This window comes from Corvus moneduloides, chromosome Z, assembly GCF_009650955.1.
Source record: "Corvus moneduloides isolate bCorMon1 chromosome Z, bCorMon1.pri, whole genome shotgun sequence".
Taxonomy (NCBI): Eukaryota; Metazoa; Chordata; class Aves; order Passeriformes; family Corvidae; genus Corvus; species Corvus moneduloides.
Window position 1 is genome coordinate 56,764,115 of NC_045511.1, and position 13,269 is coordinate 56,777,383.

The window sequence follows — 13,269 nt, forward strand, 5'->3', positions numbered from 1 at the left end:
CTGGTCTTCTTAGTTCTCAGTGAGGAATGGTTTTTTTGTCTTTTGAGGAAGGCAGGACAAAGAATCAGCAAAATCAACACATCTCACATCATTTTAGAAATTAGCTCTATTAAATATTTAGGTGCTTTTCAAGTGTTGTCTGAAGAAAATAATTTCTGTGGCATAAACAGGACTTGTCTTAAATGTTCTGCAGAGATAAAGGACCTTCATCCATCAGCAATTAAATATGACAGGAAACAGTCTCCTGAAGGCCATGGCATATTTGCATGCAAAGGATTATTCCAAAATGTATTAATCATGTATTTTCAAATATGCTTGAGGATTTTCATGAATGCAGTAGGTAACACAGTTGCAAGGTTCCAACCTATAACAGCTCTGGATTATCTAAGAATAGACCGTCAGGTTCTATTTGTAACAACAGTGATGCAAATCCGAAGAAAACTCACTTAGTTCAGACTAGAGGTTTTGTATTTACACTTGAATTAAAGATGTCAAGTCATCCTCTCTTTTATTGCTGCACACTACTAGATGCAAATCTCTGATTCTGCAAACAAAATCTGTATTAATTCACAAGACTGGAAATTCATTAATTCTGTGCATCAATATAATAATATTAACATTCTCAGGTAAAAAAAGGTGAATGTTCTTTATGACTAGTCTGTTTTAATAGTATCTTGTGGATTGGGACAGCTGAAACAGCAATTGCTCAGAATGCTCTTCAAGCCACAATGTTTTGGTTACCTCATTTACCTCAGAATATTTTCTTCTGTGAATTAGAAACTGACTTATTCCTTATGTAGTTTTCAACTATTTCAAAGATTCCTTTGCAAGGGCAAGGTGCAGTAAAATCCAGTGTAATGTAAATCACTCTCTAATCTTATTTTTCCCTTCTCTTTCTGGATAAAGCTATAAATGCAATGAAAAAAATATTATTTTGAATGGCACCAGTGGAGAAATTGGTATCACAGATGGAGTTTAAAAGTCATATCATCTTGCTAACAGCTAAATAAGGTATTTTCTAAGTTGGATTTTGGCTATGCTACTTTGAATATTTGAAAATTTTTAATTTTAATAAGGAGAATATTTTGACTGCTGAAACTGGAGATAATGTAACATTATCGTCTTGGCACATTCAATAATACATACTAATGCAGCCTGTATTTCCAATACAACCCCTCTTCCTTGTCTAGTATTATTGCTTCAACCTGACATATTTTTCTGAGCAGCAAACCCAAACAATAATGTGGTCATGGGAAACTGGAACAAATGACCACTTGCTCTGGAAAGCAGCACGCCACAAGTTTGAAGTCCTTCATGTTTATATAGTGGCTTGACTCTCAGCAACAGGTCATAGCCACGAAACAAGAGCTGCATGAAATATCATGTAGAGCCTGTAAACCCAGGAATGTGCTACGTGATGCCAGCTGTGCCGTACAGGATCTCAAGCAGCCTGTCCCACACACCTGGGAGGACTGCAAATATTTCTGACCAGATCTGCTGGGCTAAGCTGGCTTTGGCAGAAGTCAGCTCATTAAGCTAACAGGGAAGCCTGTTTTTAAGTCTTTCAACTGCTAAATATTGTAGTAACTCCAAGACAAAGATGTTCCGCACAACAATAATTCCACTAACACTGTTTCCCATGTAAGAGATAATTAAAAATTAATGCATTTTGTTTTGATGTCTTTTTTTTGGAAAGCAAATAACTCGCTCAAACTTTAACCATGTTGATGCTTAAATAAACCAAGATACCAGTCTGTGCTTTCTCACCAAATGGAAAGGCAAAAAAATCACCAGATTGTATCCAGTGAGATATGTGTAATAACACAGACAGAAGGTGCTATATTGAGACTTTGAATCAAAACTCCCCTTTCCTAGACTTCCCATGTACCTTTATTTCCTGTTTAGAAAGCAAAAGAATGACAGGCAATGCAATACTGATGAAGAGTGATTCCCTTGCAATATGCGGACCCCCAAGACATCATCTCTGTAGAGCTGGTTTACCTGTAGATGTAGCCAATCATCTCAAGCATTCCTGCATCTGTTCCCAAAAAACCCTGCCAGAAACCCTGTCAATGGCCTCAAAAACCATGTCTTAGGTGCTTTGGAAAACATCATTTCTAGTTCCATGGTCTGTCCTAAGCATATCAGTAGATCCATTTTACTTTACATAGATACTTCTACCCTCTCCACTCACACATAAATCTGACTTTTTATGGTTAGCTACCAATTGGCATTTTCAAGTGCACCCATCTCCACCCACCCACAAAGTAGTCCAGGATAGTAGGGTACCTATTATGCAAGCCAAACCAGTCAATCTGTTCTAGGGTGTGAAATCCTGAGCTGGCACAGATTAGTAGCAAGGAATTATTCAGAAGCACCCCAATATACACATTTTAAATAAATTTAAATTCTCACCTCTTAGAGTTGCAAAGACTACGCTGAGATATAATTAAATAAGAATACTGCTGTCCGTAATTATAAATTACTCTTTTAAAGATTTTCATTTAAAGCATAACTGAGGTGGCCTTAAAACAACCAACAGTAGTGTGCATGGATTGATTTCAAACTTCTATAATTACACTAACAGAGATCAGAAGAAACAAGGAATCTTGCCCCTCTTTTTGTGCCAGGTGAAGAATGTCCAATCTCATTTCTACAATAAAATCAAAAAGGCACATTAAATTCCTTTCCATACGGGGGCTTGAAAGAACAAACTAGATGGCAAGGGTAAGCCCAGAATGTGTTAATTTTCCTCAGTAATGTAATGGAAGAAAGCAGTACTCTTTATCCACTGAAATTAATTTTGCTGACACGTGTTTGAAGAACTTGGCCATTAGGTTTTAGTCCTTGGTTTTCCAAACTGCGCTTGATCCTTTGAGGAAAAAAAAGACTGTAACTGAGTAAACTAAGTACTTTCAAATAGTTGACATCAGCCTAGTTTTCTATCAGCTTATGATCTTAAATGAAAATATAGGTTTTGCCATTGCTACAGGATCCCTTGTACCCTTAAAGCGCTACCTATTACAGTTCAAGGTACACTATTTAGATTTAACAAACAGATAAATTGTATTCTCCTTAACAAAATGCATTAGGCTACACATTAATAAAATACATAAATAATAATAAAAACACCTTACTATGGACCAGCAAATCTTCCATTAAAATTAAAGGATATCTGTACTGCAGAGCCATAAAATACACATTTTGTACAGGATTCCTTCAAACCACAGCCCAGTGAAATGCATGGATAAACTTCCATTGGCTTTAGTGACTTTTACATCAGGAACTATGGCACTGCATACATTACATCCTCTTAATGAAGAATCACAGAGAAAGAAAAAATCAGATTTATTATAAATGAAGACATTCTGAAAGCGTTTTTTTACCTATATTAGAAATTAGCAAGTGAAAAGTAGGTTCAGCATAATGTGTAATACTTTATCTTACCCCAATCAACTGCTAACCTGATTCTCCATAGTTTTGTCAGTCGCCTGAAGATTTGAAAACTTAAGTGAGGGCACAAGGTCTTGAATTGCCAACAAAGACAAATTTGTAGCATGCCATTTTTAACAAAGAAAAAAGTCATTATCAAACCTTTCAGACAATTGAAATAAAAAATCATTTCCATTTCAATTAGCATTTCTGTTCTTTGTAAGGCATGTCTTTGAAAATAGTTAATGCTAAGTTTCCCTACCAAAACTGGGTGCACTGGGACCCACTGCTCCATGTCCAGCTCTGCATACAGGCAACAATGATGGAACATAACAGCAACACTCAGACACATCATTAGTGCCCAGGTGCAAAATTAATACAACAGTGTGAAAGAGCAAAGGGTTGGAGCCTTAGAAAACTTCATTTCCAACTTGTCACACTTGGGGGAAAAGGAAAAAGTCATAAAAATTGTTTAATAATACAGCTTTCTGAGGTCTGAGGCTGATGAGTAAAGTTTAGGCTTCCACCTATAATCCTTCTGGTACTTATTGCCCACTCAGCTGACACATAAACCACTCTGTGTTGTTGCTGTTACTTCAGGTGCATGTAGGGCACTTTGCTGCTAAAGAGCGATTTACATAGACCAGGGAAGTACAACATAAGTTTGCACAAAAGGCAAAACAAATCCTTTGTGTTATTGGCCCTGCCAGGTTTTTTGCCTGCAGAGGGGGCCAGTATCAGATGTAGCAAGGAGACATTCAGTAAAGGACAAGACACTCAGCACTTCATTTTTCTTAATCTTCCATCACCTGGAAGTCAGCTAAATTACTTGTCTCTGGTCCTAAAATGGCCTGAATTCTCCCTTGGATATAGTTCCTTGAAACCATGCACTGGAGCCAAGACAGTGTCTTTGAAACTACACCACCATTATTAGCACCATTCCTGGGTCTGAGGTGTTTTTCCTTTACATCAGCTAGAAAAATTGGTGTATGTATTTCTTTCCCAAATTCATATATCCCCACCCACCTGATGGACTCGGATATCCTGATACGGAGCCCAGAGTTGCCACAGCTACACCTGCAACATGGGGCACAAACCCAATAGCACACTGTGTTCTGCAGCTCTGCCCCAAACACCCTCTTCCAAGCATCCCAGCAGGGCTGGAAGCACCCCATGCCCCCCAAACATGTGTTTTCCCTCACTGTCCATAGCACAGTTATGTTTTTACTACCTCCCAGGAAAAATACTGTGATTTAAGCAAAGCTTCAACTCTGGTGCTCTCTCTGATCACAACCAAGAGATATCAGGTTTTTGGGGTAATGTCAAGATACTTAGAGGTCCTGGAACCAGCAAAGCCTACCCATTGTATTAGGCTGTGCAACAGATCTGAAACAGCTTTATAAATCAGCATACAGAAATGAAGATACTTGAGGAATAATCTTCCAAAGACATTCGTGTAAGTGTGTATTTTAAGTATGATTAGATTTCTGAGGCAGAAGAAGTTCAATTAAAGAAGAAGTTCAATTATGCAACTCTCTAAACAACAACAGATAAAACAAAAAAATCATACACGCACAAACCTCTCATCTTTTCCCTGCAGAACTTATTTTTTATACTTTTACTTGGTCACAATCACAGCTCTTGAGGTGGAGGGCAGATTCAACAAGGACTGATACACTGTTTTCCAAAGTACGTAGTTTTCAAACATGGGTAAAAACTGTGTTATTTTAAGATTCAAATGAATCAAGCAAGTCAAAGAAAATATTGAAACTTTGCCTAAAAACAGATACTTTCAAGCTTCTAAAGAACTTGTGAAAACGAAACTCATGTGCATGTACCTTCCTCTTAAAAACACAAAGGGATATTTTTAGCAGTTGCTTTGTTATTTTCACTACCAGCATATAACAAAAAATTCCAGGTGTTCTGTAAGGAGGATTCTGTTTTAGTCTATCAAACAATCTGCCCTTCAGACTGAAAACTTGCTGCATTTCCCTGACCACTTTGGGAAAGATGAGGAGTCCAAGGATCTCGAAATCCATAGAAGAGTAAACCAGTATCTGACATGTCTGTAAGACCTTGATTTAGGGGTCACTTAATTTATTTATTTTTCACACTTTATCTGAATCCATTTTATCAGTGTCTTAAATCTTCCTTGAATATGTGCAAAACTTTTTTCATTGTGCAAAAGAATCCTCAGATTCTTCTTTTTTCCGCACTGGCAAATCCAATAAGAATCTGCTAAATCTGAAAAGCTCCATCTTTCCCAATAATTTTTTCAACTAGTCATTATTAGGTCTATACTGTTCAGAGACAAATATAGAGAGGTTTCTCCTGGCCCACAGGAGGTGTATATTCTGGCCTTGTTTTTCTTGGGCAAATACCACTCAGTAGAAAAAATATTTTCTGGGCATAGGTTTACAAAAATATATTCATTAAATCACCATATATCTGATAAAAGTTTGGGGGTTGGTTGTTCTACACATTTATAATTGGTAAAATGCCCATGCTGCAGAAATTTAAGTTGTATTTAGTCCTGCCTTACCTGTGCCTGTGTTTGTGTGCAGAGTTGGAAGAAGAGGCACAGAGTTGACTAAGTTCAATTATTTACTCTGTGTGGAGAAAACCCTAAAATGTAGCTCAAAATATGTAATACATTTTCAATATTTATTATTAAGCCTTAAAGTATGAGCAGCACTGATGGAAAAGGAACTCAAATGACAAGATTAGACTCCAAACTCCCCTGGTGAGAAGAATCCCATTAACTGGGTTCAAAAATGCCAGCAGTGGCTTAGCTCCTTTTCCACTGTTCCTGTTGCTTCAGCCAAAGAAAATGAACTGTAGAGGTGGAACATCTAAGCAAGCCTTTTGCAGGGATTTCTAGTGACTTCCCTGCCTTGCTCTGTAATGCAGGCTTCATCCAACATATGTTAAACGATTTGTCCCAGAGTTTCGGAAACCTAGCTTATCCAAGGCATGGAAAGCAGAAAATCAAAGAGAAATTTCCCTTATCAGTTGTGATAAGAAATTCTTGAATATTTTGTCTTTAACTTCAGGTATGTCCAGAAAATAAATATTTTCTTCTTTGCACACTGTTTCTTCATTATTGAGTGTTATCAGTGTTATGTCTTCTAACCAGTTAGGCTTAAGTACTGAGAAAATTAAAGTCCATGGTAATACTGAAAATGCAGACTGACTGTGGTAGAGCAGAGGTCTGGAGGGCAGCTATGTCTGGTGAGGTCTGCTTACAGAATCAGGGCCCTATTTATCACCTTGTATGTTTGTATCTACAGTTGTTGTGTGTCAATCTTCAGCCCTCATCTTCCCAGTGGTATCTAGGCAGGGTAATCTGAGGGAGAACAAAACAAGGTTGTGAGCCAAAACTTGTTCATTTTGTGGCAAAGGGGGAAAGTGACCCATGAAGACTTCATGTCCTGTCCCTTGAAGCCTGTTTTTTTTTTCCCTTTGCCTTGTTAGGAAAAGAAAACAAAAAAAATTATTTGTCTAAAACTTCAGTTCTTTAAAATGTTTAGTTGACAATTGCAGGGAAGCAATGTGTTTAAATACTATTTTAATTGCATCTACTTAGATTTCCCATAAATGAAATTTTGTTAACTTTTCAAATTATTCAGTGTTACTTTGACCTATCTTTTTAGATGCCTGAAAGGAAAATAAAGGGTCTGAAAGGCAGTAATTTTGGAATTAAAGTTTTACCCTTCGATGCATTTATTTTTTAGTATATAATGTAACAGATGCTTAAAGAAGGGGGGGGAAAAGTAAACCTAGGTCAGGAATGAAAAAGTGTTGTTTTGGGAAATGCAACAATCTCTTTTGGTTTAGTTTATTGCTCATCTTGTACTTTTTTCAAGCTGCATTATTGCTTTTTTTACATTAATCATTTTGTGGTATCATTTACAGTCTGAGAAACAAAGGCAGCAATTGCTGCTAAAGTTAGTGGGATTTCATAGTCTCTTCAGATCTTGTGAATGCTCTAACTGTAGCAAAGAAAGCACACACATGTTAAAGACAACAAGCTAACATAAAATGAAATAATTACTTTAAAATTCATTTTCAGAGCCATCTGACTTTCTACTCAAAGCTTGTCCCACCAGGCCAAAAATTATCTGGCTATTCTTTTGCTAGCCACTTGAGAAATATTTGGGATACAGGAGACGATTCCGGAGACAGAAGACATGCAAAGTTCTTGGAAACTATGTGTCAGCCTCCATGTCTCCAAATGGAAAAAAAAGTCTGCAGAGAAACCTGACCAACACCAAGCAACTGTTCTGAAGAATGTGGCTTTAGTTTTTCAAAGTGCAGTCAGCCTGGTAATGCTTGCAGCTGTAGTGAAGGAAAACACAAAACAGAGAGCACAGCGGGTACAGGGAGAAGCTCCCCTGTTTCACCAATTCTGCATGAAAGATTTCCTTTAGTAATAAGACCAGATTGAAAAGTTCTTCATTCTAATTGACCTTAAATAATAACTGCTGAGAGAGAGATTTACTAGCTGATAATTACAGCCCTTCTTTTATGAGATTTAGGTTTTCAACCTGAGAACAAAATATAAGTCAAACTGCTGCTCTCTGAGCTCAGAATATTGGGGTAAAAATATTTATCCAAAACAGTAGGGAAAAAGAAGTGTATTGTCTCCCTGAATTTCACAGGGGGCACAAAAATGAATACATCTTCCTGCAATGTGGCTTTTACTGCACCACATCCTTTTACCCTAATGATGCAAAAGGCTAAACTAATATTGGTTTCTGTTAAGACAAAAGCCCTTCTTGTTACACTTGCTATTACTTTTATTTTAAACATGATAATTATAGGAGGCATAGATGGTGCTGCCTATGGTTTACCGCAATAAGATTTTTTTTTATAAAGATGTTTACATTATAGCATCAAGTCTTAAAATACAGGGAAATACTAGAATTAAGATGAGGAGTGAATCTTTAAATTATCTCCTTCCCCCCTTTGTTGCATGTATTATGTCACGCTCTTCAAATACCTTGTCAAAAACTTCTGTTTCTATCAAAGTTCAGCCTCATTCTGTATAGAATAGACCATTTTCTAGGCTTGAGTTGGGCTTGTTTTTTGAAGAAGACTTTTTTCCAAGGCATTTTTTTAGAATTCTGTTGGAGAACAGAGAATGTGTTACTGGCTTGCAAGAAGAGGAAACATAGTTTTGTAATTAGACACTATCAAATGCTACACTATCAGATGCTGCCCTTCAGTACCACACTCTGTCACTGTACGACCTTCAGTTCATAGCTTCAGTTCACAGATATTTCCATATCACCTCCCTGAAACATAGGCTTATCTAGATTGCCCATGATGTGCAGAGCATCACACAGAGCATCTGAGAAATCTTGAACTGGTCACCCTGAGTGTACCTGAAATCTGTGCCTTTCTCTCCCTCAGGGTATTTTCAGAAATCCAGATTTTTACGAAGTGTTTTTAGTAGATACAAAGTGGAAATCTGAGTGTGTTTAGACTAACAAAGTCTACACTAATTTATATGAGAAAATCCCCCTGGGTTTGTTACGAGATTATGTTGTTGAAACTGGCTTCTTCCCGCTATTTCCACACCCAAATTTATTGCATGGCAACAAATCTGCTGAGTCCCATGGCTTTGACATCTTACATAAAGAATTCAGGGTCAACAGGATGGAAGATATGACTGTGTTAATTCAGGCCCATTTCCCTTGACAAATGCTAAAGAACTGAGTTTTTCACTCTTTTTATCTGGTTGATAGTGAAAAAAAAATGTAGAAAAGATGACTGGTGTTCTAGATAGATCACAGGCATTGATTTTCATGTATAAATATGAAATATTCTCAGAATAGAATACAATATAGATTATTTGTCCAAATTAAATTCAACATAAGGTGGACATAAATTGCAGTGGCAAGTGACACTAGAGGAATAATGGCATTTCACTACTGTAACGCTTAACAGAAGTATATCATGCTTTAGACCGTTGTCTAGACAAGTATCTTCTTACAAAAATACTTTATTATATCCTTGGAAGTGCATCATCTAAACCAAGGAATATGAATTTGAGTTACAAATACGAGCTGCTCTTATCTAGAATTTAAGGTCAGTAGCAGATGTTACACATTCCTATAGACGTATGCCCAAAGACAAGGATTTTTTATTTTAATGGCAGAAATCTGCCAGCTATTCTTGCCTTGTCTGCAACAGCTGAGCAATCTTTCAGTGCCATGAGGAGATTGAAAACTTGGCTCATATCTAGCATGGACAAGCTTGCCTTAATCACATTGCTCTTTTACATGTGCACAAGGACATCAACATTGACAGTGCTACAGTAAAGCAGCCATTTGCTGAAAACAACTGTCAACATTGTCAAGTTTTTTGGAACCTTTTACAATGTGATTTCGGTGACAAAGCTTGTATAATTCTCTTTATCAGCTGCAGTAACAAATTTCCATAAAAGAGGTAGAGTAGAAAAGTAGAAAAGAGTAGAAACATACTGGAGCAGGATTTTCTATTACTAGTTTCCACCTGACATTCTAAAGCAAATGGATTAGAACACATTACAAGATAAATGAATTGCAACATCCAGAGATTCCAGTCTTACTTAAACCAATTTCAAGATTTTACACAAAAAGTTGCAAAAACAAAGTAAAAGATTTTGTCTGTGGCTCACAAGTCAGGCTTATTCTAAATTCTTCATGCATTTTTATTTCTATACTAATCTTGTCATTGAACCTGTAAAAATATGCTTGAAAAAAAGAAACATAATTACATTATGTTGTGGTGCTGACTGATATCTGGAATTTTAAAAATCCCAGCATGTAAGACTCAGAATAGTCACAGAATAGGTAAATACTACAAAGTGCATAGTAGAATGCTACAGAGGGTAGGAGAGAAATATTATTTAGGATTAGATTAATTTAGGCTTGGGACTGGTGCCTAACCTGTGCCTATACCAGCTATTGGGAGTTCTGGCTCTTCCAGCACCTCTCAAGACCAGTCTCTCAGTATACGCCGCTCTTTAAGTTACTGGACCATTATCACAAGTCTGCAAATAGGTCTTGGTATTCTTGGCACTATGACAGCTTCAGCATATTGTATTCTGCTTTCATGCTTTTCTAGGAGCAAGTATGACTTAAATAAATCATAAAATAAACAGTATTAAATAAACAGTATTAAATAGATAGTATTTTGTTGATTACAAAAATACTTACATGAAAGCATATGAAGTTATTTCCAGCCAAATTTCATCCCACAGTGGTCTTTCTGATTACCCAAAGTCATAATTCCTCTAGCTTGCCTTACAGAAGTGGGATTTTTCTCAGTTTCAGTCAATCATTCTTCCTAGTGACCCATAAAGAAGAACAGGGTACGTTTGCTCAAGATCCTGTCTCACATCTGAGATAGGTTATGAGTACAGCTCTGTGTTTGTTCCTGCAGTTCTCTTCAGACTGAGCACTAATGCTGGAATTTACAAGCCCGTGAATTACCAAACTGTCCTTGTTGAATGCTAATGAGGGCTCTGAATGATGCTGTCAACAACAAAATTTCTTTGTATCATCTTAATCACAATTTCTAAAGAAGATTTTTATATATGTGTTAGCTGCCAATACTCTTAGTTGTTCCAGTTCATTTTTCTAATATGTACTTGCAATGCCTGGGAGATATCTCAGCACAAATGTTAAAATTACTGGTATTTATCTTAAATTAAAGAGAAGGGGGGGGGAGGGGGGGGAAGAGGATGGATTGTGGAAACAGTATGCATCAGACCCTGAGAGTTTCATAACTCCCAAGAGAACCTAGTCCAATGTCAACGTGAAGGGTGACTTGCAGTTAATTTGGTTGGTGGCCTGAGGCTACAAATAATACTCTTGCCCACAGCCCAGGTTATTCAACTGTATAATAAGGCTTTCATCTTTATTATGGCTTCGGCAAAGACTCAAAATCATTGATATGGTTTTGCCATGCAGGGGAAGCGTTAAGTGATACAGAATTGTATATGTGTTGCTCTGTGCTTAGGATGTGTTTCTAACTGTTCATAAACTTTAGGAACACTAAAATAGTTAATTTTCATGATTCCAAAAGGAAGCAGGAAAATAAAGTGACACCCTTGAATGAACTGTGAGGAAATAAAATACACAACATGTGATAATGCCATTACTCTCTGTTACCATGTATTTCTGGGCTGAAAAGATATGGCTTGATGGGTAATTTATCATGCTGTGCAATAGAGAACAACAGTAAAGAGACTTCAGACAGAAGAAAATTACACAAATAGTAGGGTGGAAAGGTATAATTGAAGATGGCAAGAATCTGAAAGAAAGACATTTAAAATTATTGTACTGACCTACTAAATGCAGCTGGGCGTGGAATACTGGCCTCACAAGAAGAGGCATTAAATGACTGCAGGCTGTGACACTACTGCAGGATAATGTCAATCTTATGGAGCTCTTATAAAACTTTTTTTTAAAATTGTTAGATTAAATAAATTAAATCCTTGTTTTACACTTGCATGCACAGCCTGAACAAATAGCAAACTTACAACAAGGATAAAGTTCCCTATGGTCAAGCTGGCAACTGGCACCCAGATGCATGGAACCAAGACCTCATCTTCTTCTCATGAACTGCACTAGGATTCATTTTCCACCACTAGATTTGTGTCTGTAGACAGTCCTAGATGTAAGTGAGCATTTGCTGCTACTTCAGATGATTTTTTCACTTGTCTCTGAAGGGAGAAATTATACCCAGTGATTCCAATGCTCCAGAGAAGCCAGCAGAGACAAGGACCACCAGAAGTGTGTCATTTTCTGCTCAATAGGTCCACTGTTGCCCAAACTCTTGGTTCTTTATCAAAAGCTGTTGAGAATCAGAAATTCAGAGAATCAGAGAAAAAGAGAAGGGACCTGTAAGGATCATGGAGTCCAAATTGTGGCCCTGCACAGGACACTACAAGAATAACACCATAGGTCTGAGAGCATTGTCCAAGCACTTCTAGAACTCAGGCTTGGTGCTGTCACCACTTCTTTGGGGACCCTGTTACATCTCTGGGTGAAAAACTTTTCCCTTTTACCTAAACTTACTCCAACTCAGCTTCATGCTATTTAGTCAAATCCTGTCAGTGGTCATGACAGTGAAGGTATCTGTACCTGCTCCCCTTCTTTCCTTCAAGAGGAATTTCCCCTCAGTCTTCTTCAGGCTGAACAGACCAAGTGACCTCAAACACTCCTTATATGGCTTCCCCTCCAAACCCTTCATCATCCCCATGGGACTCCTTTGGACACTCTGTAATGGCTTTATATCTTTCTTATATTAAGGCACCCAAAACTGCACACAGGATTCGAGGTGAGGCCACATCAGTGCAAAATAAAATAGGACAAACACCTCCTTTGGCCAGCAGGCAATGCTGTGCCTGATGCACCCCATTAAGAAGTGTTTGAGTCTCTCGCTCAGACATGGAATCTTGTGCTATAGAGACAAAATCAGATGCCTTCCCATAAGGTATCTACAAATGACCTTCCTTTCATCCTTCTTTCTCTTCTGCTTCCCATACCATCCCAGCACATCAGTGAAAGTACTCTAAAGGAAGAAGAAGGAGACTTTGCTTTTCCTTTTGATTTATTATGTGTTACTTATTCATGTCAGAGAGACGCTGTGATCTGAACCCTTAAGAAATATTAGGGTGAAGTAGGCTACCAAAGTTTGATACGACATCTATCACTGACTGCTCTGTGTCTCCATGAATGTGAAATATTCATATTATTAGCCAGCTTCTTACCTTCATTGATGCACTTCTATGCTTCACAAAGAATACCACTAGCACACTAATAGCTTTGTCTCCTCTTCAGG

The 13,269-nt window shown here is 37.5% G+C and overlaps 1 long non-coding RNA gene across 3 annotated transcripts in view; it reads right to left on the reverse strand.

Annotated features, from left to right (window-relative positions):
• The window catches only part of LOC116438236, a 37,567-nt gene extending 26,695 nt beyond the window's left edge, over positions 1 to 10,872 (reverse strand). For all 3 annotated transcript variants that reach the window (XR_004237640.1, XR_004237642.1, XR_004237641.1), the window contains exon 1: positions 10,638 to 10,872. This is a non-coding gene — a long non-coding RNA (uncharacterized LOC116438236). The remainder of the gene's footprint in view (positions 1 to 10,637) is intronic.
• Positions 10,873 to 13,269: the final 2,397 nt, after the last annotated feature.